This window comes from Phyllostomus discolor, chromosome 9 (genome assembly GCF_004126475.2).
Source record: "Phyllostomus discolor isolate MPI-MPIP mPhyDis1 chromosome 9, mPhyDis1.pri.v3, whole genome shotgun sequence".
Taxonomy (NCBI): domain Eukaryota; kingdom Metazoa; phylum Chordata; class Mammalia; order Chiroptera; family Phyllostomidae; genus Phyllostomus; species Phyllostomus discolor.
The window spans coordinates 11,229,427-11,252,107 of record NC_040911.2 but is presented as its reverse complement, the minus strand read 5'-3'; the positions used below and the strand labels follow the sequence as shown (position 1 = coordinate 11,252,107).

The 22,681-nt window shown below is 47.0% G+C and overlaps 1 protein-coding gene and 1 long non-coding RNA gene across 17 annotated transcripts in view; one reads left to right on the top strand and one right to left on the bottom strand.

Moving 5' to 3' along the window:
- Positions 1–22,681, top strand: part of NEDD4L (NEDD4 like E3 ubiquitin protein ligase) — a 301,195-nt gene that overhangs the window by 196,840 nt on the left and 81,674 nt on the right. The gene's annotated exons all lie outside the window — the stretch shown is intronic.
- On the bottom strand, positions 4,827–5,977 carry LOC118496870. Its single transcript, XR_004899431.1, has 2 exons — positions 5,885–5,977; positions 4,827–5,674 (listed from the first exon to the last, which is right to left on the bottom strand). It is a non-coding gene; the product is annotated as an uncharacterized LOC118496870 (long non-coding RNA).

Sequence of the window (22,681 nt, the reverse complement as noted above, 5' to 3'; positions counted from 1 at the left end):
CAATTAATTGCGAATGAAAGGCTTGCGAAATATTATATGCAATGATTGAAATTAAATAAAAGGTGAGCGAGTACATTTCGAATCAACCCAGCTGATTTAAATAAAAAATGCACGCCCACTAGATGGTGGAATTAATGAACGAGTGAACTTTGCTTTGCAGTTTATCGCACCGAGCCGACCTGACTGGGGTTTATCTGTTTTGTTCGCTTGCGGGCTCCAGTGCTTTCCCTGGGCAGGGCCCGGTGGCTCAGACCGGAATAACATTCCGTGGTTAGGAGACCACAGAATAGCAAATAGTAAAGGTCTCTTTACTGTAGGAGGGCTCACGAAATACTCCCTTTCCGGAACACCTATCAGGAAAGAGAAGCCCGAGGGAATATGGAGAGGAAGAATTCCAAGTAGAGCATTCCTGTCGGCATCAGGTGAGGGGGTGCTGCAGGAAGAAATGCAGTCTCCATGGATTGCGCCACGAAGATTTATTTTCTTGCTCTGGAAACGTCTCCAGCTTTGTTAGCCAGGGAGCCATGCCCGCTGTGGTCACTGAGAGTCCCCAGGATGATGACAGCTAGTCCCATCACTTCCCCCTTCCCTGCCGTGGGGGGAAGGACAGTGGCAATTGCGCAACACTCTTGAGGGCTTCCGCCTGAAAACGTCCCTGTCCTGTGCATTTCATTGGCCAAAAACGAGCCCTGCGCCCATGCCTAATTGTGGGTTGGAGAGAGGCAGGTCTCCGGTTGTCTAGAAGGAGAGATGGGATATTTGAGAACAGCCTTATTGACTACAACACTACCCCTTTATCTACCTTAGTGGTCATGAGGCTTTGGGGCAAACGAACAGTCCTTCCTCTTACAAAGGTCCTGGCAGCCTGGTACCCAGCCAGCTACAGGCCATGCACATGACTCGTGAGAAATCCTCTTTGAGAAAGTAGCTCACCTGGCCATTTCACTAGTATTGATGGCTTTGGGTTGAATTGTATCCCCCACCCCAAAAGGTATGTTGAAGTCCACCCCAAGAACATAAAAATGTGACGTTACTTGGACACAGGGTCTTTTCAGACATAGTGGGGTTATTAGGGCGAGGTTACTTGCGTGGGCCCTAATTCAGTATGCCTGGTGTCTTTATTTTAAAAAGGAAACTTGAACCCCACCCTCCCCTCCCCCCCCGCCACACACACACATCCAGGGAGCGTGTCACGTGAAGATAATAGCAGAGGTCAGGGTGGTACGGCAGACGCTCGGGAACATGGAGGTGGCCGGCCAACCACCAGAAGCCAGGGAGAGGCACGGACAGGCTCTCCCTCGCGGCCCTCAGAGAGGACCGACCCTGCGGCACCTCGGTCTTGGATGTCTGGTTTCCAGGACTGTGAGACAACACACTTCTGTTGTTTAAGGTACTTCATTATGGCAGGCAGCCTTAGCGAACTAATTCGGTAATCATTATACTTTTTATTATTTTTCCTGAGCCTGGCAAGTAGATCCAGTGGGGAAATCCAAACAGGGACCACCTTGGGGAGGTTTGTATGAATGTTAGCCCAGGATGATGTCTAATGCTGCTTACGGAGATGTCGTGCGTGTGATCTTCATGCCCCCACCCCGTGGAAGTAGCCTTCAGCAGAGGTTTCTCACGCTGCAGCCTTGGAAGTGAAGAGTAAAGTGTATTAGCGGAAAGTCAGTATTAGCAAGAAGAGGAATTCAGGGGACAATTGTAGCAATATGAATAACCTATCTTTATTATACTATTGTAGGTGGTTATCAAGGTAGAAAAAGTTTTCGTGGGATAAAAAGCTTTGGGGACAGGAGTGGCTTTCGTCACTGATGCAGGAAGGGAGGGTGTCTGGGGCGGAAGTGCTGGTAGCGTCCATCCTGATTACCTCCATTGTCGTGGCAACATCTGGTCTTCTGGGCAGAACCGGTCTTGCATCATCTTGTCATTCTCTGTAAAGATGGTTTGTCAAATGCTTAATTTTACTGCTCTGGAAAGCTTTTATATCATTGGTTCTTACTAATTAAACTATTCTGCCAAACTATATGTCTAGCTATTTTGTTTAACTGTAAACCTCCTTGCTCTCTGTTGCCATGGAGAATGATGCTGGGGACACTGCCCGGCAACCCGTCACTGAACCTACCGGCTGCCTGGTACCTGACTGCTGATCAGGCACTGCTGTGTGGCTGGGTAACAGGCCGTTCCTTCCGAGCCCTGGAGACCTGCTGTGCTTTTCCATGTGCGCATTGTTTCGGGACATTTTTGTGTTTTCTGTCCCCTCGATACATACTGTACACCACATACACGCATCCTGCATCCCTTGTACACGTGCTAATACATTTCAGGGTCAAGGTCTACATTATTTTTTAAATTTGAGTTTAGTTGCTTTAAGCAACAGATTTCTTAATTGCTTAGTGCTGGGGAAGGAGGTGTTAAACAATTACCAAGCTAATCTTTTTCCCCAGATGACATTCTCCCCTTCCTCCTGCTTGTGAACAACCGCAGATTTTGTGTGTTTGCTCAGCCACATGCTTCCGGTGCAGACCCACAGAACTGCGGTAAATTGGTTTGTGTCTCCAGCAAACAGATCCCTTCTGGGAGTTGCTGAGAAGCCAGCTCACCGGTGAGATGATGCACACAGGGGTGTGTCTGGAAGCACACAGAATCCATGTGACTTTCACGTATTCACGATGCCCATTTATCCACAGATTGGGAGCTGTGAAATTTAACATTTCCTAGTGGTGGGATTCTTATTCAAGCCAATATGTGGTCTTGCTTTAAATTTTTTATTTTTTTTTATTTTTGGTAAGGATTTATATTTATTTCTTTTACTGGATCTTTTTTAAAAGGCAAGTCGTATCTGATGGTGTTTGCCGAGCCGTCATCATAAGTGCCTTTCAAAGTTAGTCGATTGAAGTTAGTAAATTCTGGTCTTTATTGCGTAGGCATGAGTTATCCTGAAATTATATGCTGCCCAAACTTGTTGAAATACTTTATTTGTTCTAATTGAATACTTGAGACTTTCTTTGTAGCCACCAAAGAAGTGAGCATAAAAGCAAGGGTGCTTTTTTGACAAATTTTCTTAACCAGGCATGAAATAGATGCTAAAAGTGGTTGATCGTTTGCTGAAGAGTGGCGATGGCAGACCTCAGATTCATTGGACAAGAGCACTGTAGGCTGGCACAATTGTCCTGCTTCTGAGACCCAATTGCAAAGCATCTCTTGGTTGTAATGTTGCAAAAACGACTTAAAGATTCAGTGTGACATCTGAAGTGGCGAAATGATGAACTGAAAGGACCAGTGAGCCGGTTTTTTGTAACTTGGGATCCTCTTTGGTTTTTCTTGTTGCTGGAATGAAAACTGATGCCCAAATTGGTCTGTGACAGGTGGGCTTCAACAGCCAAACTCAGCACAAGGACTTGATGGGTGGGCCCTTTCTCTTTCTATCGCTGACTTAATTGGGGAATGGTGTGACAGAGCCGTTTAGGGTCAGAGCAAGTGAGAAAGAAAATTTAGTTTAGGGATTCTAAAGTCTGCTTTGAGAAATAAGGAACTTGCTGTCCTCACGCTGTCGCAGCATTTACTGGGGATATTGCACTGTTGTTTGGCTCCACGCATTTCTCTTTGCACGACGTAACGGCCACCGTCAGGCATGCGTGTCCGTTGCCTGTCCTGTAGAGCCATCCTCTTTGTCCGGGCGGGAGGGGAGCTTGGACTCCTGCCCTTGAGGGCACTGTGTCGGTCTCCCCTGGGCCTGCGCTCCTGCCTCACACGTCGGAGGGTGGTTGTGTGCCACGGGCGGTAGAACTTGGTTGTCCGCTTTCAGTAGATGACTCCTTGGTTTTACCATTGACTCAGGTTTCTGTTTTTCCTTCATTTGTTCCCATGGTATAACCAACCCCTGGAGCCACCTGCCTGGTGCTCAGCTGCTGCGCCCAGGCAGCGCTGTGCACGCTCGCAGGTGAAGTTTTACTGCGGTTAATGGAGGTGGGTCTTCAGGGGCGTTCTTACCTCGCCCTAGATGCTTGTCCAAGGACTGTGGTTTTCCTTTCCTTTTCTTTCTGTGTAAATTCTCCCTGTACTTTTATTTTGCTTCGAAATTCTCTAAACTGATCTGGATAGCAACTTAGTAAAGCAAATGAAAGCAAAATAGGAAACTCAGGCCATTGGGAGGACTGGCTTGGACACAAATGGATTCTGCCTTGAAGCGGCTCACTGCATTTTTCACGCAGGAGAAGTCACTCGCGATTTGCTACTAGGTGGCAGGAAGTGTTTCTGAACAGCCTTCTGTGGGTCTGTCTCTGCCCGTGGCTGTGATGGGGCATCGAGTTCAATAAACGGCCTGTGCAATCCAGACGTGCACATACCGTCTGAAGAGATCAGCAAACCATGCATTAGGTAGTCTGGCTTCGTTGTTGGGGTTCTATGAAAAGTAAGGCTGTATATGTGTATACTTCTGTGTTGACAAACAGTAAAATAAGACATACCCTGGACGTATTTTGCCATAATGATGAGAATAAATAGTGTTTTTAAAATCCGGTCTGAACTCTCTTGCTTACTTAAAAAACAAATGAAGAAAAAATATTGAAAGCCCAAATTATAATACACTGCCAAAGCTCTGCGCACAGTTGTCCTGACAGCTGGAGGGTGAGACGTTCTGGGTTCTCACTGATCACTTTCCCCCTTTCCCATGGGCCTGTGCCTGTTTCTTTACAGCCTGATCGTAACAGTTCCCCTGTGATTCGTGGTCCCGGGCAGACGTGTCGTGAAGACACGATGTCCTTGTGTGGTGGGCCCGTTGATGGATTAAATTTCCACCTGTCGTTTCCTCCTCGCTCCTTGCCGGTCTTAGGAAAAGCGCGGAAGCAGCCAGGACAGCCAGGCGGGGCTCCGTGAGCTCCCTTCCGGTTAGCCGAATTGTTGCCAGCTTCAGTCCTTACCTCCTCTCTGTCCTGGGTGACAGAGTTTTCCGGTCCATCACATCGCTTTAGATTTATCTTCATTTCTTCATAGTGATTCTTAATAGCGCTTCTTGTTCTTTTCCATCTAATTCTGTACCTCCTGACATCTCCTTAGCACAGCCGTGATCACAGTCATATATTTTAAGATGCGGCGGAGTCATTTCGGTGAGCTCAGTGAGCTTTCTTCTCGGAATCCTAGACATCGCTCTGTTTTCATTATTCTACCTCAGTTCTTGAAAGAAGGAATTGCGTAAATGGAAAGGTTGTTTTGAAGATGCCCAGTAACTCTCTTGCCTTTTCTTTCCCCCCATCTTTACTCATGTGCTCAATGCTATGCGGCAAGAATTCCATCACTTGCCGAGTAGCATTCTGTATTGAAGGTAACAGACAATACATACTTGCTGATCAAATGAATGAGTTGAACGTGCCTGAAGTACTTCATAGAAAAACTCAGCTCTATTGTCATGTCCAGGATAAAATGGCTTTTTATATTATCAAGGTTTTTAATGAGTGCCTAAATTTTGCCGTGTTACAGGAGTTAATGTAAGTTGTTACTTTTGTGTTTAGGAAGCCCGGGCCGGTGTGCCTTCTTCGCCAGACACTGTTCACTATTCTGAACTGTTGGGTCCGCTTGGACAGTCCTGGTTGACCTGCTCGTTAGGACAGAACTTCACGTGGCAAATTTATGCTCTTGCCTTCTAGATTCTTCTAACATCTGATGAGTTTGCACACTTTTAAAAAAAATATTTTATTTATTTATTTATTTTTAGAGAGGGGAGGGAGGGGGGGAGAGAGAGAGAGAGAGAAACATCAATGTGCGGTTGCTGGGGGTTATGGCCTGCAACCCAGGAATGTACCCTGGCTGGGAATCGAACCTGGGACACTTTGGTTCCCAGCCCGAGCTCAATCCACTGAGCTACACCAGCCAGGAGTTTGCACACTTTTTAATCGGGTCTTTTCCCAAGACCAGGCTCCAGTGTGGCCCTATTGAAACAGGAGGAAACTGCTCAGACAGAGTTCACCAGTAGAAGCTGCAGAGTGAGCAGGCGGCCCTCATGCAGTCACGCCGGGCGCTTCTAGGCTTGTGCAGGTGGGAAAACTGGCTTTCCCCGTCCTAGAACACAGATGTGAGAACCCGTCTTCCTTTTCCCAGCAGTTCTTTCTAAGAATCAAATACTTTTAAGTCCAGCTATTTTATGAAAGCAGAATGTGAAAATTAAATATTAGGTGAACTATATTTCTCGTAGGTTTCGTAAGTGTTATCTTGCTTACACAATACATTATTTGCGAAGGTGCAATCTCCTCACTTATGAAAAAAAACTTCTTGTATAAGTAGCTATACACAATTTCCGTACCTTAAGTTGTTATCATTTATTCACATTTAAGGAATATTGAAGCATTTTGCAGGTACATGCACATGCTTACCCATATAATGTCACCATTTACAGGCAGTCACTTACCACAGGTATATTTAAATTTAGGGTGGTGAAGAATAGAAATTTGATTCACTAAAACCTTCACGTAGCCAATTTGAAGTTATTTTTGCTGATTTAAGTACATAAAGCGGACTCAAAAACACATGTTAAATACATGCCTGTACAAGTGCTACATTCTATAGAACATGAGGCGATACCGCACTAGTCCTCCAAGCTTCAGTGAGGTGGACAGCACCCCCAGTAAAGGGGCCGTATTTGAGCCATTAATTTGACACCTGCAAAAACGTGCTGTCCTTTTCTGCGAACTCAATTTTGTATAAAGTATGACACTTTTCCATAAAATACTGTGTTACTTGTAACTTGGTTGCATTGAGTTTCGTCAGAAACTTATATTAATGGACGTCACCTTAAAGATAAAGACATCCTATGAAAATAATGAATAAATTTGATGGAATCTCTACTCTTCATCCCGTCGCCAACACTGACCCCCAGCCACAAACAGACCGCCGCAGCCTGTGTCAGAGCGGAGCCCTGCACCCCGGGGGCTTCGTGAAGTGAAGGACAGTCCCAGCAGCGTGGGACGTCAAACCGGGTGCTGATCCACAGCATACAGCCGTGCTCCTGGGACAGGTTGGGTTGGATGAGCCATTGAATACGAAATACCACTCGGAGCTGTGCTGGTCGTTGCGGCCCCCGTGGGCACAAGCCACTCCCCAGTGGCATTACCTGCCTTGAAAACTTGCTGTGATTTGAGGATCTCATAGGGGAACCGTTGAGATTTTCCCAGAAGGCCAAGCGCATATGGAACATTTGATTGTTCTGTGACCAAAATTGTATATGACCTTTTTATTGGCCCAGAATGAGCTACCGCAGGCTCACACCGACACAACAGGAATTTAGTATGCCGATGCTATTTAGTGGAAGAAGCAGAGAGCTATTTTAAAACACTGCTTGGTTTAACTGTTTCCCTGGGCAGTTAGCTTTGTCCTCATTTAACTTCATCCAGTACAAATGCTCCGAGCTTAAGGGAGGGTCTGTATGATCAGAAAGGCAGCAGGCCTTGACCCAGCGTGAAACTCCAGTCTCATTTGTTTCTGTCCGTCCTCTGCCAAAGAATTCAGACAACTGCAGCCTTGACTCACAGACGCAGAGGACAGAGCTTCAGTCGATGATTGTGTTTAAAAAATGGAGCCGAAAGAAGTTTGTGTAAAAGAAACTCACAAGAAGATGGTAGAATCTGCCACGCCTCTTCTAGCCGGTGCCTCCCAGCCCACAGAGCACCCCCCCACCCCACGTGTAGTTGTGGTCGCTGTCCCAGAGAGACATCAGCCCTCGAGGTGACATTTGCCCCCAGAACCCGAGTTCACTTCTAAACTCCAAGTCCTTTGGCACAAATGAAGTTCTGACTTCAGGATGAAGCCCCTGGTCATTGTCTTTCCTGTTCTCCAGCTGGCTGTAAACCTTTGATATGTAAATATTTTTGCAAAATGAGATCTAACAGAAGCTCACGAAATGCCTATTTCCATTTGCTTCCTTATACAGCATCAAACGTGACAGACAGCCGAGTCATTGTGGTGGGGGTTTAATTCTGGCGAGTCTCCTTTTACAAGTTTTGCGCACATCGGTCTGTTTTTTTTTGTTTTGTTTTTGTTTTTTGTTTTTGCTGGGAAGAACCTCGAGCAAGCTAAGGGCAGAGAGCCCACTTGCTCGTTTTAACACGGATGCTGGGGAAAGTTCTTTAACAACCATTAAAAAGAGAGCGAGAGAAAGGCAAAAATGATCATCGTGGGCCTCGTTCATGCTCCAGATTCGCTGACAGCTGAGCGTGAGTTTCAATATTACAAGGAAATAAGCTTTAAAATCAAATTACAGAAGAACTTTGCTAGTTCATGCCTGACTAATTTGCCCACCCAGTAGTTCTCACTGAAATCTTGCTGTTCTTGTACTGACTTTGAGAAAAATTTAATAGCAGGCTGTGAAGAAGGCTCACGTTACTACTCCTTATTTCAAGGTTCATGGTGAAAAATATGGCGATGTACCTTAAAATACCATAAACAAGTGAAAGGAACCCAAATCTGTCTGCCAAACCAGGGAAAGAGAGAAAACATCTGTTGAATGACTGGATTCTATTCTTTCTTGGTTTTAATTGTACAATGAGTTTAATGCATCACATAGAAACAGTAATTGTGAGTAGTTTCCTACTGTCATGATACATAATAAAATTTTAAGCTGGAGGTAAGTAGCAGACAGTTTACATAATGCTGTGAGGCGGGCTTTACCATCATCTCGTGATAGCTCTATGGCCAAATTTTGTTCTGTAGGGGAAAAGGGTGAATGGTTTAACTCTAGTGTTTTATGGTTTGCTGTGTTGTCTACTGAGATCTTTGGTTTGCTATTTGCAAAGTAAGGGAAGTTTTGATTAAATATTGATTTCATTTTTAAAACCCTGTGATAGATAACTGGCCAAATATATACCAACAACATTATTGAGAGTTTTGGGTTTGTTTTTTTAAATATTGAGTCCCTAGTGAAAAATGTGTTATGAACTTTGAACATTCACTGATAACTTCCTCTGCGATCTAGATAAATATTACCAACTTGCTACCAAAACACCGAGGGGAAGTATGAGATTAGCAGGGTGTTCAGCCTAGGCACCAGTGTAGATTCGGCTGATTGGTACCGCACCCATCCAGAGGCATGATGGTAAGATCCAGACGGAGGCGAAGGCACGCACTCAGGCGCCACGTCCTGGGCTTAATTAAGTGAAGTAATAACGTGAAGCATGTGCTGTTAATATTTTATTCTGAGAACTTCAGCGTTCCTATTACAGTACCACTAAATTACTCTGCATATTTGTCTAGGTTAGCTGTTTAAGAAAATGAGTGAATGACCTACAGTGGCAAGAGTGTGAGGTCAGTCGTGCGTGTTTTTCCCAGGTCGGCGTGGTAGACTGCGAGTGTGGGCACGTGACTACTTCGTGTATGCATTAGCGTAGACTCAAGGTTTTTGCTCCGATAGCATCCCTCAGTTGCAGTTCCAAAGGTGCTGCTGAGCGAGAGGGGGAAGAACAAACCGCTTTCTGTCTCAGGCACTTGCTGACAACGCTGGGTGCCCCTGGGTGCTGATAAAAAGGTCCTGTCTGGATAGGAAAAAAGGCGGTAACCCAATGAACCAAAGCATTGCATTTATTGAATTCTTTATATTTTGATTACTAGATTCTGCCTTTAAGGTACTTTTAACATAAGTTTCTGAGCAGAAGTGTACTTTGCACACAGCCCGCACAGAGCACGCCTCTGGAGGTGTAGATGAGTCAGCCGCCCACACGCGCACAGGCCGTTCCTCCAGCTCCAGCGGCTGCCGGTGGTGATGGCAACGGGAGCAGGAGGGAGCAGGAAACGCCTCCAGTAGTGAGGGCAGGAAGCTTCTCCTTGACACTCCACCGCTGCCAAGGATGTACTCCATGCTTTTAGCCCAAGGCAAGAGAATGTCTTCTGTGGGTGTTACAGACTTTAGGGTGACCAGTTGTTAAAATCCCTTAAAATCTCTGTGCGCTAAGTGTGAATATCTGTACGGCCCTTCACAAGTTTTCAGATTCCACCTTAAATTTACATGATCGTGCTCATGAACCTGAGGTCTTACCCCAGCATTGATGACCAGTATTTCCTTTGTAAAGTTGATTGAATCGACTTTCAAGAACTTCATTGGTTAGCTGTCAAGTTCCCATGTAACAAGTAAAGGTGACGTATTTAGCATCCATCCATTTGCACTAGTAAAACAAAGTCCCCATAACCACCAACTTTGTGGTGATTAAAGAGATACTTTAATAAATTAATAATAAAACCCACAGATACACATTAGATCTGGCTGCTCTCAGCCTCTTGCATCCTTGGCACAAAGCATGCACTAAACAAATATTTGTTGAGTAAATGAAACACCAAAGAAATGACTTAGGGACCAACCATTTATCATATGGTTTAGTAATCAGCAAGTTCAACTGGGATGTACAGTAACCAGATTTCTTTTGCTAATCTTATTAGCACAAAGTATTTCTTATAAAAATAGATCCATATTTTTTGCTTGGCTGGACAATCTAAAATAGATCCAAGCCCATTGTTTGCGGACTTCATCCCTGCCAGATAAAATAGATACTCTTCCTGTCATCTGCGTGAGGCATCGTTGCCGCTGAAATCTCTCTCTGGGCAAACTTGAGGCAACAACCAGCGCGAACGCTCAGAGGTTACGCCAAATGTATACAAACAGCACCAGCCAGACTCAGAGCTGCTAGAGCGCCTAAAAATAGACAGGTCATCCCTTATCCTGTTGCATATGAATATAGTGTTTATGTGAAGCAACATTATTAGAAATGACGAGTGAGAAAAGAATCCCTGCCATGTCTTCTACGATTTAGAGTGACACAGTATATGAATGCGACTTTGAAGTCCAGGATTAGTGCTGCTGGAATGTGCACCAGAATTGTAGCCCATTTCTCTCTGGTGAAAAGAAATTATTTATACAGACATACAACATTCTGTCTCATGGAGACTCATCCTCAGCCCACAAAGTCGCTCCCTGTTTGCCCCCTGGCTGTCCATTGAGAAACCCACCGGTGCCGCTCATTCGAGAGAGAGGTATTATGTTAGGATACCCCACATCTTAGTGGCTTAACCCCCCAAAGCTTTATTTCTCATGATACGTGCCAACCCAGGTCAGCAGGCATTCTGATCCCCGCAGTCACACAGACCAAGACCGACAGAAGGTTGTACAGGAGCTTTTCACGGCCTCAGCTCGGAGGTGATGTCATTGCTGCCTCTCATCACCTCGTCTCAGAATGCACTGGCCAAAAGTAGTAATATGGCCATGCCTGATTTCCAGGGGCCCGGAGAGTATAGTTTGCCCTGTCTCTGGGAGGAGAGAGAACTGCAGAGTAGCTGGAATTTTTTTTATTAAAATCAGGGCATGTAATACATCCAGCACAGCAGGTTCAGTTTTAAATGGACTGATTTGTTCTGAGCCCTGCGAAAAACGGAGTCTGGTTAATTTTCCCACTGGCCCTACTCACCGGCACACAGCAAATGGATTTGGGCCCGGGCACACCCAGTCTTGGCCCATGAAAGGCAGCACTAATTTGTGTGTTTGATCTTTTCCAATAAGCTAATCTGATAGATCAATTTTAAAAACTGAACCATAGTTGGGTGAGACTAAGTCAGGACCAGAAATTCACCACTAATAATTGTTAAGGGAAACAGGAATTTTCAGGGATTCTTCCGCCCCATGGATGCAGTGAACACTTGCCAGCAGCTCATCGTGGCCAAGAGAAAACATATTGTCCTTCCCTCTGTCCTTCAAACTGCAACACCCTCCCCTTCACGTCCCCCCACACACCCACCTACACATCTCTGCTTGTTCAGAAAGGAGCAGCCAAGTCACCTTCTCTTCCCTGGGATTCAACCAATTTCAAAAGCTAGATTACGTAGGTAGGCTATGCAGTCACTAGTTATCTGTAACCCTCAAATGTGAAAAGTGACACGAAAGAACACAGCGCTGGGGATTCCCCAGAGGCACTCAATCCTCATCTCTAAAGGAAAGGGAGGACCTGAACTCCTAGATACCGATGCCTTCCGGTGCTCATGACAGGGACAGTGGGACCAGTGAACTTGAACTGCAAAAGCACACAGAAAACTAAACAGTATTGTCCCTCTCTGTTCCAAGTGGCTGCCAGGACTGAGATGGACTGACCCGTATGACTGTCCCCACCTGAATCACAGTCTCTCTTCTCCCCTCCCCTCCCCTCCCCTCTCCTCTGGTTTTGCTCTGCCTATGGCTCATATTACTCTGTCTTGTGTTTATAGATATTTCTCTATATGTCTGTCTCCTTTTATAGCCTGTTCTCTATGCTCTCACGAGGTTGAGGATTATTTAGTGCTATATTTTCTCGTACTCTTGTTGTGTAGTATAATGCTCTATATGTGATTAAATGCTCGTCAAGTATTGAATGAATGAACTTACCGTACATTACTCTTTCATACAAACAAGTCTGTGGAGTGTTGGCTCGCCCATGTTAATAGTCTTTGGGTGCTTGGATTGCATACAGTGGACTTAGTAAACACATGCCTGCAAAATGCTGGTTAGTCTGGGAAGCGAGGTCTTTTGATCCATGGAATATTTGTCTTAAAAACACATGAATTGACACTCTTGTAGTTTTTTACTCTCGTTTATACTTTTAGCTTATTGGGAGCCCCAAATATATTCATATGGCTTTGGGACGGAGTGTACCTGAAGTATTTTTTTCTTGAATCATTTTGCTCAGTTTTATTGCATCCAACTGGGTGATGTTTGGGAATTCAAGACCAGTGGCTCAGAGAACCTTGTCAAACAAGACAGAAATTGTGCTCGACCAGAGCAAGACTGATTGATGCATATGTGCTACATGCCGTGCGTGGATTTGCTCTTCAGTTCGGGGATGATTGCATCTTTGAATTCTTCATTTACCGTTGGATCATGTTTCCTAGTAAAATTACTTTATGAAACTGAGATGAGAAATGACTTGTTCTGTTCTTGGCAAAATCAGCGCTGGTATAGTTAGTGCACCAGCCTAGCTGGGTTTTTATTTAACGAACAAATTGCCTTTCAAATAGTAATAAATCCCTCTTTGAAACAGCAAGAAGATGTCAACTGTTTCTTACGGGGTCATTATGACACACTTCAATGTCATTAAAAAGCACAGTAATCTTAGTAAACCAGGTTACTAAGATTTATGTCCAGCAAAGCCCTTGCTGCTTAAGAATACATTAGCCATGTGCTAAGATTGGGCAATAATAAACTACTTTTTATTTATGATGTTATTTACAATTTTAACATAGTCAATTGTTGTTTTTACTTATTTATTTATTTATTGTTGTTGTTCAAGTACAGTTGTCTCCATTTTCCCTCCACCACTTCCCCACCCTCGATCCTACCCCCCTTTGGCCTTGTCCATGGGTCCTTTATACATGTTTCTTGACGACACTTCCCCCTTCTTTTCCTTGTTATCCCCCTCCCCCCAGTTACTGTCAGTTTGTTCTTTATCTCAATGTCTCTGGTTATATTTTGCTTGCTTGTTTGTTTTGTTGACTAGCTTCCACTCATAGGTGACATCATATGGTATTTGTCCCTCACCGCCTGGCTTACTTCACTTAGCATAATACTCTAGTTCCATCCATGCTGTTGTGAAGGGTAGGAGCTCCTTCTTTCTTTCTGCTGCGTGGTATCCATTGTGTAAATGTACCACAGTTTTTTGATCCACTCACTTACTGATGGGCACTCGGGTTGCTTCTAGCACTTGGCTATTGTAAATTGTGCTGCTATGAACATTGGGGTGCATAGGTTCTTTTGGATTGGTGTTTCAGGGCTCTTAGGGTATAATCCCAGCAGTGGAATTGCTGAGTCAAAAGGCAGTTTCATTTTTAGTTTTCTAAGGAAATTCCATACCGTTTCCCATAGTGGCTGCACCAGTCTGCATTCCCACCAACTGTGCACTAGGGTTCCCTGTTCTCCACAACCTCGCCAGAACTTACTTATTTATTGATTTGGTTATGATGGCCATTCTGGTCAGTGTGAAGTGGTATCTCATCGTGGTTTTCATTTGCATCTTTTTGATGGCTAGTGATGCTGAGCATCCTTTCCTATGTCTCTGGGCCCTCTGTATGTCCTCCTTGGAGAAGTGTCTGTTCAGGTCCTTTGCCCATTTTTTAATTGGGTTGTTTGTCTTCCTGGAGTGAAGTTGTGTGGGTTCTTTATGTATTTTGCAAAACATCTCATTACTTTATTTTTTCACGATTCCGGAGGGCAGAATTTCAAAATCACTGACTGTAGGACTGAAGTCAGGATGTTGGCAGGGCTGCACCCCCTCTGGAGGCTCTAGGGGAGGGTCTGTCCCTTGTGTGTGTCCTGCGGCTCCTCGTGGCTGCTGGCAGGCATTAACTTGTGGCCACCTCGCTCCTGACTCTGCCTCCACGGTCACATGGCCTCCTCCTCTTCTGTCTGTGTCAAATCTCCCTCTGCATTTCTCTTATAAGGACACCTCTGATTTTTATTTAGGTCCTACTTGGATAATCCAGAAGACTCTTCCCATCTTAGGCTCCTTAATGTAGTCACATCTGCAAAGACTTCTTTCCATGTAGGGTGACATTTCCAAGTTCCAGGAATTAAGACCTGATATCTTTGTGGATCATGATTCAGCAAGTCATTTTCAACACCCGGGGCCAGTTTCCGAGCGAGGCGGAGAGTTCACATTCCGTCCTACAGGGGTCGTTGGACTCTGACCTTAAATCGAGGGATTATGGCGACCACGCCGTGTGTCCTGCTGTTGCTAAGCACTGGGAGGGATACAAAGACACAGAAACCTGTGCCTGCCCTGAGGCTGCTTGTGGGTTTGCTGGAAGAGAAGACGCGTACACGTAAAATGATTCAGAAGAAAAAAAGTTCGTGTTAGATCTCGAGGGCCAGAAAGCAATATCCACAGTGATTGCCCAGGCGCTAAGCCCGTGGACTTGGGGACACGGCTGTGTGCTGGAACGTTTGGCCTACCAGAGAGATTTGGGAGGTGATCACATCCCACCCACAGCTCGACTCTTTCCCATCCCATTGTTTTTCTGGCTCTTTTCCCAAGAACTGCCTCCTGCACGGGCTCCTTCCTGTGTGTCTCGCTCTTCCCTCTCCTACTGTGATGGCGCCATTGCCCAGTCATCAGCTTCTCTTTCTTCAGTAAATAGCGGTTCAGACTCTCGAAAAACAATTCAAAGATAATGCCTCTGTGCTAATAAATATGGATAAGGTTACTTCTGTAAAATCAGTGATACAGAATCAGAAGTAAAATCAAGGAAACAATAAGCTTACAGTAGAACCAATCTATTACAGTATCGTGTTCTGTCACTTTGGGTGATTTGAATTTATCCTACCACAGTCTATCTACGTGAATGTCCAGTATCTTAGTGTAAATGATGGAAATATCCCTTTAAATAGGAAAATATTATTTTTCTGTATGTATTCTACGGGAACCTGAATTTCTGTGAGGTACAGTGCATGGTCTTGACAAGAATCCAGGGCTGTCTGATGTTCAGTTTGTCCCTGGGACCCTGGGTACCCTAACTCAGTCTGCAGTGACAGCATGGGAAGGGGGACACGCCTGGGCTGGAGTCCTGGGTCTGTAACCGCCTGGAGCCTGGCCCTGCTCCCTGGGCGACCGGAGCTGGGCCCTCACTTTCCTGGACCGCACTTGTCTCATCTTCAAAACGGGGCTAACGGCAGCGCCTGCCTCGGGGTCATTGGAGTGATTCAAGAAGGTAATGCACATCACGTGTTCAGAACATTGCCTTGATGTTTGCCTTTTTCTTCTCTTTCCCCTTTTCTTCTTTAAAAAAAAAAATGTCTGTGGGCTGGGTGGAGTCTACTGGCTCAGTTTAGCACATGACCCTAAGTGATCAAACACTGTCTGGTCCCCTTTGACAAGCACATGATGATAGATTCAGCGTCTTGGGATGCCGTCTCCCCTTGGATATAAACCAGGCTTCTAAATCACTTTGCATATGACGACATCTCCATGTGTGTTTGTCCCCCAAACTTCTTGAATTGCAGCCCAGCATGTTTCCTCTGATAAAGCTCAAAATGAAGTAAATGCCCGGTGAGGCTGCGAACTGTAGCGAATAATGATTTGTGCCATGACTGAGGATTACGTAACCATCACGTTTAATGATGATGGTTTGCTTCCAAACATTATCTCTCATCATATCATGTGAACATTTGCATATACTTTTGCTTAAACTATAATGTGCATGTGCACACACACACACACACCCATATACATACACACAAACCCGTGCAATAAGGCTGAAGAAAGCAGGTTGTTGAACAAGTTGGGTCTGATTTGAGTAATAACTGTTCTGGTGTATACGATTCTACATTATTTGTTCTTACTTGAGTCTCGAGAGTAAAAACAAGATTCCTCCCGCACCAAGCTGCTGATTGTCCAGACACTGTGTGATCCTAAATGGTAAGTGATGGGGGGAGGTGGCACATCAGTGTCTTTGTCCGGGTGACGTCTGTTGTCATCAGTGCCCTTGGCGAGGAGAGAGGCATAAATGAAGCGCAACTGACAGGAATAACTGTGATACATTTCTGGGCTGCTAGACACCAAGATTTTTTTTTTTGACAGATCGATGCCTAAAAAGAAAAATATAGTATGTACTAATGAGTCAAAAACATTTTTCTATACCTTTGTATAAGTTGAATGTATTTTGGTTCCCTTCTGAAAACTTAACTTTGAAGGTAGTCTTCATTGCTATGGCATCGAAATGTCCTAAAATATTCTCCTCGGTGGGGTAGACTGCATTTAACCACACCTTGGCAGCTTTTACAGACATAACTAGGTGACATTTCATGAACACACAGGTGCGCACTCTCCTCCTATACAGTGGCCCCTCTCAGAGATGGGCTGGGATTCGGGTCACGGAGAGTGCAGGGAGGACTCTGGCGTTACAAGATTTGAAGGGTCTTAGTTAACGCTTCACAGGTTTCCTCAAGATGGCATCCAGAGAAGGCTCAAATATGTAATTTATTCTCCAATTGTAGTTAAATGATTCCTTTGTGATCTGCCACATGTCTCCCAACTAGTTCCTAAAGGGACGGGCAAGAGTTTGCCAGCGTCTGGGTAAGATTTTTATCCAGCAAAAATTAAAGACGTGAGAATGGGAGGGGGGGGGGGGGTGCTGTGAGTTCGGGCAGCCTAGCCTGCGTGACTGTTCAAAGGCTGGCCTAGACTGGTCCGGTAAGAGCTCAGGTCTCGGTGGTGCTCCTCTGCGGCTCCGTGAGCCCGGACCAGCCACTGAGCCTGCCTGTGCCTCAGCCTTCTCACCCACACACAGCACGGCTGCCAGGAGGATTGAGGGAGATCAGTTAGGAGAAGCACTGAGAACGTGCTGGGCACGGAGCGAGCGTCCCATCTGTGCTAGCTGCTGCTGATTTGTAGCTTCAAATGAATCGTGTCATGCAAACCTTCGGGAGGGTTCTACCCCTGGCTTAACTGGAAGTTTTTACTGCACTTTGTACCCTTGTGGAATGTCTCCCGGTCCCATAGCACCGTCTGTCCGCTCTCCCGAAAGCGTCCGAGGACCTTCTCCAGGTTCCTTCCATACAGCAGCCAGTGCTCGTCCTCAGAACCACCCCTCAGTGTTGTGATTCTCATCCCCACTCTGCAGAGGAGGAAACTGAGGCTCAGAGACATTGACTTTATCAAGCCATGGCCTCCAAAGGCTTCTCTTCTCTGAAGAGAAGGGAAGTCAGACGAGAGAGCCGCCCTCTGTCCGTGCTGCCTTTCACGGCAGCTTGGTCCTCAGCGTCACACAAGAATGGGAAGGAAGGAATTCAGTCTGTAGAAGTCCTGCTTGGAGTTTTTTGGGATTTTTTTTTTTCTGGACACTGTAGTCAAAACAGTCCCCGCTCCATTTGACAGAGGTTTGTGTGGGATGCAGCTCTGTTTGGGTTTTTCTTTGAGTCTCTGAATTGAAAGTAGGTACTTACTGCTTGACTTACAGGTCATTACAGAAAATTTTAAGGTGCTATATTGTCTAACATCAACACTAAGGGCAAAAGAAGAGAATTGTACCCACAGAAAGAACCTGCAGTTATTGAATCCAAGCCCCCCTGTTTTACAATGGAGTGAACAAGGCACAGAAGGTCGAAGTGATTCTCCTTGGGTTCCTGGGGCGAGAGATAGGGCCCCAGGTCACCCCTGCAGTACGCTTTCCTTTGAACTATGGGGGGAAAGCTCAAAGAGAAAACAGATACAAGAATGACAATTTACAACTCAGTCTAAGTGCTCACCTTTATCTGTGTGTTTACCTGACAGTCAGTGAACCCCTGGGTCAATACTGTAGACCAGCAGCCACTCACCCGCCGCCCCCCCCCCCCATTCCAGTAATGAATATGGTCATCAGAGGGTTCACTTGAATGGAATCGGATGCTTTGACCAATGCACAGGTTAGGAAGTCCATGGGAACGCAGTTTTGTCTTCACGTGCCCTTTTCGTGGAGACCTCTCCACAGTGTACAGCTGTGAACCACGGACCAGCTCCCAGGACAGCCTCCAGAGCGTGACTCTGCCTGGGATGGCGCACTGCAGAGTGACAGTCATCTAATGTGCTCATCAGACAGCTCCATTATCCAGTGTGCTAGTTGTCACAGCCCCGGCTGTAACGCACTGGGCTGAATACAGTTCTTCTCCCTCTGAGCCTCTCAGAGAGGGTAGGGGCCGGCTCTGGGTCAGAGCGAGCCAGCCCCGAGCCCTCCCGGCAGGGGCCCTGCCGTTGCCGGGGCAGCAGCCCGCGCTTTCCAAGGTGCCGTGTGCAGATCAAAAGGCGGAAACATGATGAGTATTCCTGGAATCTTAGCTTTACTTACGGATTTTTGTGGGAAAATCATAACTCCTATTAAAATCAGCCATGCAGTTGCCTTGGCTGCTTGGAGCATTGTCCTGTACACCCAAGGGTTGTGGGTTCTATTTTCGGTCAGGGCACAAACCTAGGTTGAGGGTTTGATCCCTGGTTGAGGTGCATATGGGAGGCAACTGATCGATGTCTCTCACACATTTCTCTCTCTCTCCCCCCCCCCTCTAAAAAATCAATAAACATTATCCTCAGGCGAAGATTTAAAAAACCATCAGCCATTGGGTTGAATGCACAATTCTCGTTAACATTCAGGATGACCAAGAGCTTTGCCCTGGCCTCAAACCCAGCTCCAGAGGTGACTCGCCCCTGCTGTCAGAGTCATTGTCCCCATGCCTTGCCATTCCTTGCAAGTGATAGACAGAGATGCCCACGGATGTGCCGTTGGAGGGGTGACAGTGTGACGACGTCGATGTACCAGCTACTGTGGTGGTAGAGTGTCATCAGGTCCCCAGTTAGTGCCACTTCCTGTCCCAGTGACTTCATGATTTCACTGTTTCATGTTCCAAACCACCAACATATTCATCGACGGACTCTTAGGTGTTACTTCTTGACACGTTGATGAGTAGCCTGACAACAGATCATCTTTAAGAAAGGAGAAGAGAAAGACATCATTCCTAAGCTTAGACCAAGATTTTTAAGTCGTACTGAGTCTTCCATCTTGTTTCTTGACAGTACATTTTCATGAATTTATTCTTTAAGGCACAATAACTTGATCATAGTTCATTTTATTTTAAAGCTCTTTACATATTCAGACCTCACCGGATAGAATAGGGTTTCTCAAACTGTACCTGCTGACCTCTAGGCCACGCAAGGCATGTTGTTTGACTGCGGACCAGACTGATGGGTGGTTGAAGCACTGACTTGCTGAAAGGAGCCATTTGCTGTCCCAGGTGATCAGAGTTGGTGGGGACCCCTCTCACCTCTGGGTTGTAAATACTCACTCCGAGGAGCAGCCTGACGACACGCAACAGGGACTTGCACAAGCCGTGTGAGTGTGAGTGTGCAACGGTTTATGAACTAGGAGGTACAGATGGTCGTACCCCACTTTCCAGATGCGGAGCCTGGTCTAGGGGAAGCTTTGCCCAAGGTCACCCAGCCACTGGGGTCCTGAACCAGGACCCTCCTGCAGCGGTCTGTCCCCCAGGCCTCTGAGGCTGCTTTTCCCGGCACGCTCAGATCCACCCCTGGAATCGAGACCACGTGCGTCTAGACTGCGTCCTTCTCGATGACAGCACTGCCTCCTTCTTCCAGGCGTTGGTGCAGGGCACACGGTGCAGCAGCTGTGGGTTCAGGGCCGAGGTTCAGGTGGGGTAAGAGAGGCACCAGGGCTCAGGATTTAAGTGACACTTCTGTCGGCCTTGGCAGGCCTGCTCTCGGGGCCTTGCCGGCCTCATCCCAGCCCCAGCGCCGGCGGGTCTCACAGGTGGCACGGATCTGCGTCCGCTTCTCGCCCAGCACACGGGCTTCTGAGTAGTGAGTGGTCCCTGTGATTCTCGGGAAGAGTCACAACTTTGTGCTCCCAGCTTTACCTTGTGTTTCGAGGCATCAGTAAAGACTCGAAGGTTGGTGCCTGGCAGGTGAGTTCTGCCTGCGGTGGTTTGACTGTTGTAAATGTTTGAGGTGACATTGAAGGGAGTATCAGGGGCATCTTTCTCCCCTGTGATTTTCACGTAAAGGACGCTCCCATTCTGTCTCCCACGTTTCCAGGCCTCCCTGGATTGGATGCCATTCCCCATGGGATGGCCCCGGCGACAGTCCTATCTGTACAGCACGCTTCCTTGTTGTCAGCGTTTTTGGCCCAGAGCTTCGGTTCCTTCCTGGTAGTTGTGTGGCTTTTGCTATTGATTTTGAACACAACTCGGTCAGGCGAGGAGCTCAGCCCCCAGTCTCAGCTTCCCAGGGAGTCCCCAGCAGCCACAGCGCACGCACTCTGTTTAACCATTAAGTAGGACACCGCTGGGTGCACGCAGCGCAGCTTGCAGACCTCTCGTTTTGTGAAACCGTACTGCGGGGCGGAAGGAAGCCGGCTTGGTGCATAAGGACAGGAGAGTTTTCTTCAAGTAAGTGAGTGAGCTGCCCCATCCCGATGCACTGAGATTAGCCCCTCAGGAATAACGGTGTTGTAGAGATAAATGTGTGAGAGTTAGACCCTGGTTCACATCCTAGCTTTGCACTTTGTAGTTACAGACACTAAGTTACTCTTCCAGCTTCCCTGGTGCTTCAAGCAGGTGGGAGGAGGAGGAAAAGACAACCCTTACAGAAGCGCCCAAGGACGACAGCACAGCTTACAGAGTGTGGGGGAGGGAAGTAGACTAGAACTGGACAGTGGTTTTCAACTGGGGGGATTCTGTCCCACCCGCCCCCGCCCCCCAACCCCCGGGCATTGGGAAATATTTGGAGACATTTTTGGTTGTCATAGCTGGGGGACAGGAGTTCCGACTGCATGTCATGAGTAAAAGCCAGAGGTACCTCTAAAAACCCTACCAATAATAGGATAGACAGCCCCTCACAATAAAGAATGTTCTAGCCTAAAATGCCTGTGGTGCTGAGGTTGAGGAGCCCTGAGTTAGGAACAGCATTTAATATCCAGTGACTGTGTAAGATAAAGTTGTTCTTATCCCCATTTTACAGATGAGAAGATTGACCGTTGGTGGCAATTGGGAAACTTGCCTTTGGTACTTAGCCACTTGTAGATGAGACGTGGGATTTTAAACTAGGCACATGTGCGTCCAGCATGTACTCCCTCTCTGCTGACCCAGTAGGTGGCGAGGGCCGCATCACAGTGACGTTCAGAACCAGGCAGGCGAGCCACCCACTTGAGGGGGATGGATAGAGATACGAACCTCAGATGTTTCTCAAGCTGAATGACTTTTGAGGTCCCCCGTAAGGATCACATTCTCCGATTCTATTTTGAAATGGGATTTGTTTTTTCAGCCCCCGCATTAGAGCGGCAGGCGGATAGCCCTCGGCCGTGCCCAGAGAAATCCCTGTGCTTTGTCTGTGCACCTGTGAGCCCCATTCCTATTAATATCCCGGCCCCATCGGGCCAGAGGGCTAGGGTTCCAAAGAGGGGCAGCCAAAAATGCACCCCCTCCCCCATCTCATCCACATTCCCCGGGGAGTTATTTTTACCCACATGTGTGAATGGGCCCAGCTGGTTCTCACTGGGGAGGACAGTAGAGGCACAGATGAGGGGAGCTGGGAGCGAAATGCGTTACACTCTGTTTTCCTTCCTCACACTGCTTTATCGCAGAGTATTGAAGGAGGCACACCAGTCCCACCCCTCTGCCCATCGCTAGGCAAAATGGAGCTGAAATGCAAAAAACACTCGACGAACGCAAGCTGGGCAAAACCCCTGGACCCGAGGGCCCCTAACCAGTGACCCCGGATCTGCTGCCCAGAAGGCCCCAGCCCTGGGGCCAGGAGTGGAATGGGGGGGGGGGGGGGGGGGGGAGGAAGGGTCAGGCCTGAGAGCAGTCTACTTTTGAGGACTTCAGGCTTTTAAGAGATTGCAGCATCATACCAGTTTGCTCATCAGTGTAACGGAAAAGCACAGTCCCTCTTTCGAGAACCGGGGAAACCAGCAGGTCTGCTCGGGGTCGCAGCCGTGGCCACGGATACGAGTGAGCTTTGAAAGCGCACCCGTGTCTGGACCCCTCCCCCAGAACTGAGTCGGCTCAGGCGAGGAGGCCTGGGTATCAGCGGGTCCGGAATCTCCCAGGACAGTCTCGCGCTCAGCAGGCCCGAGCGCCCCTGGCCGACTCCATGCCTCCGTCCTGCGCTCTCTGCTCAGGAAGGCTTGGGGGCCTGGCGACATGGTCCAT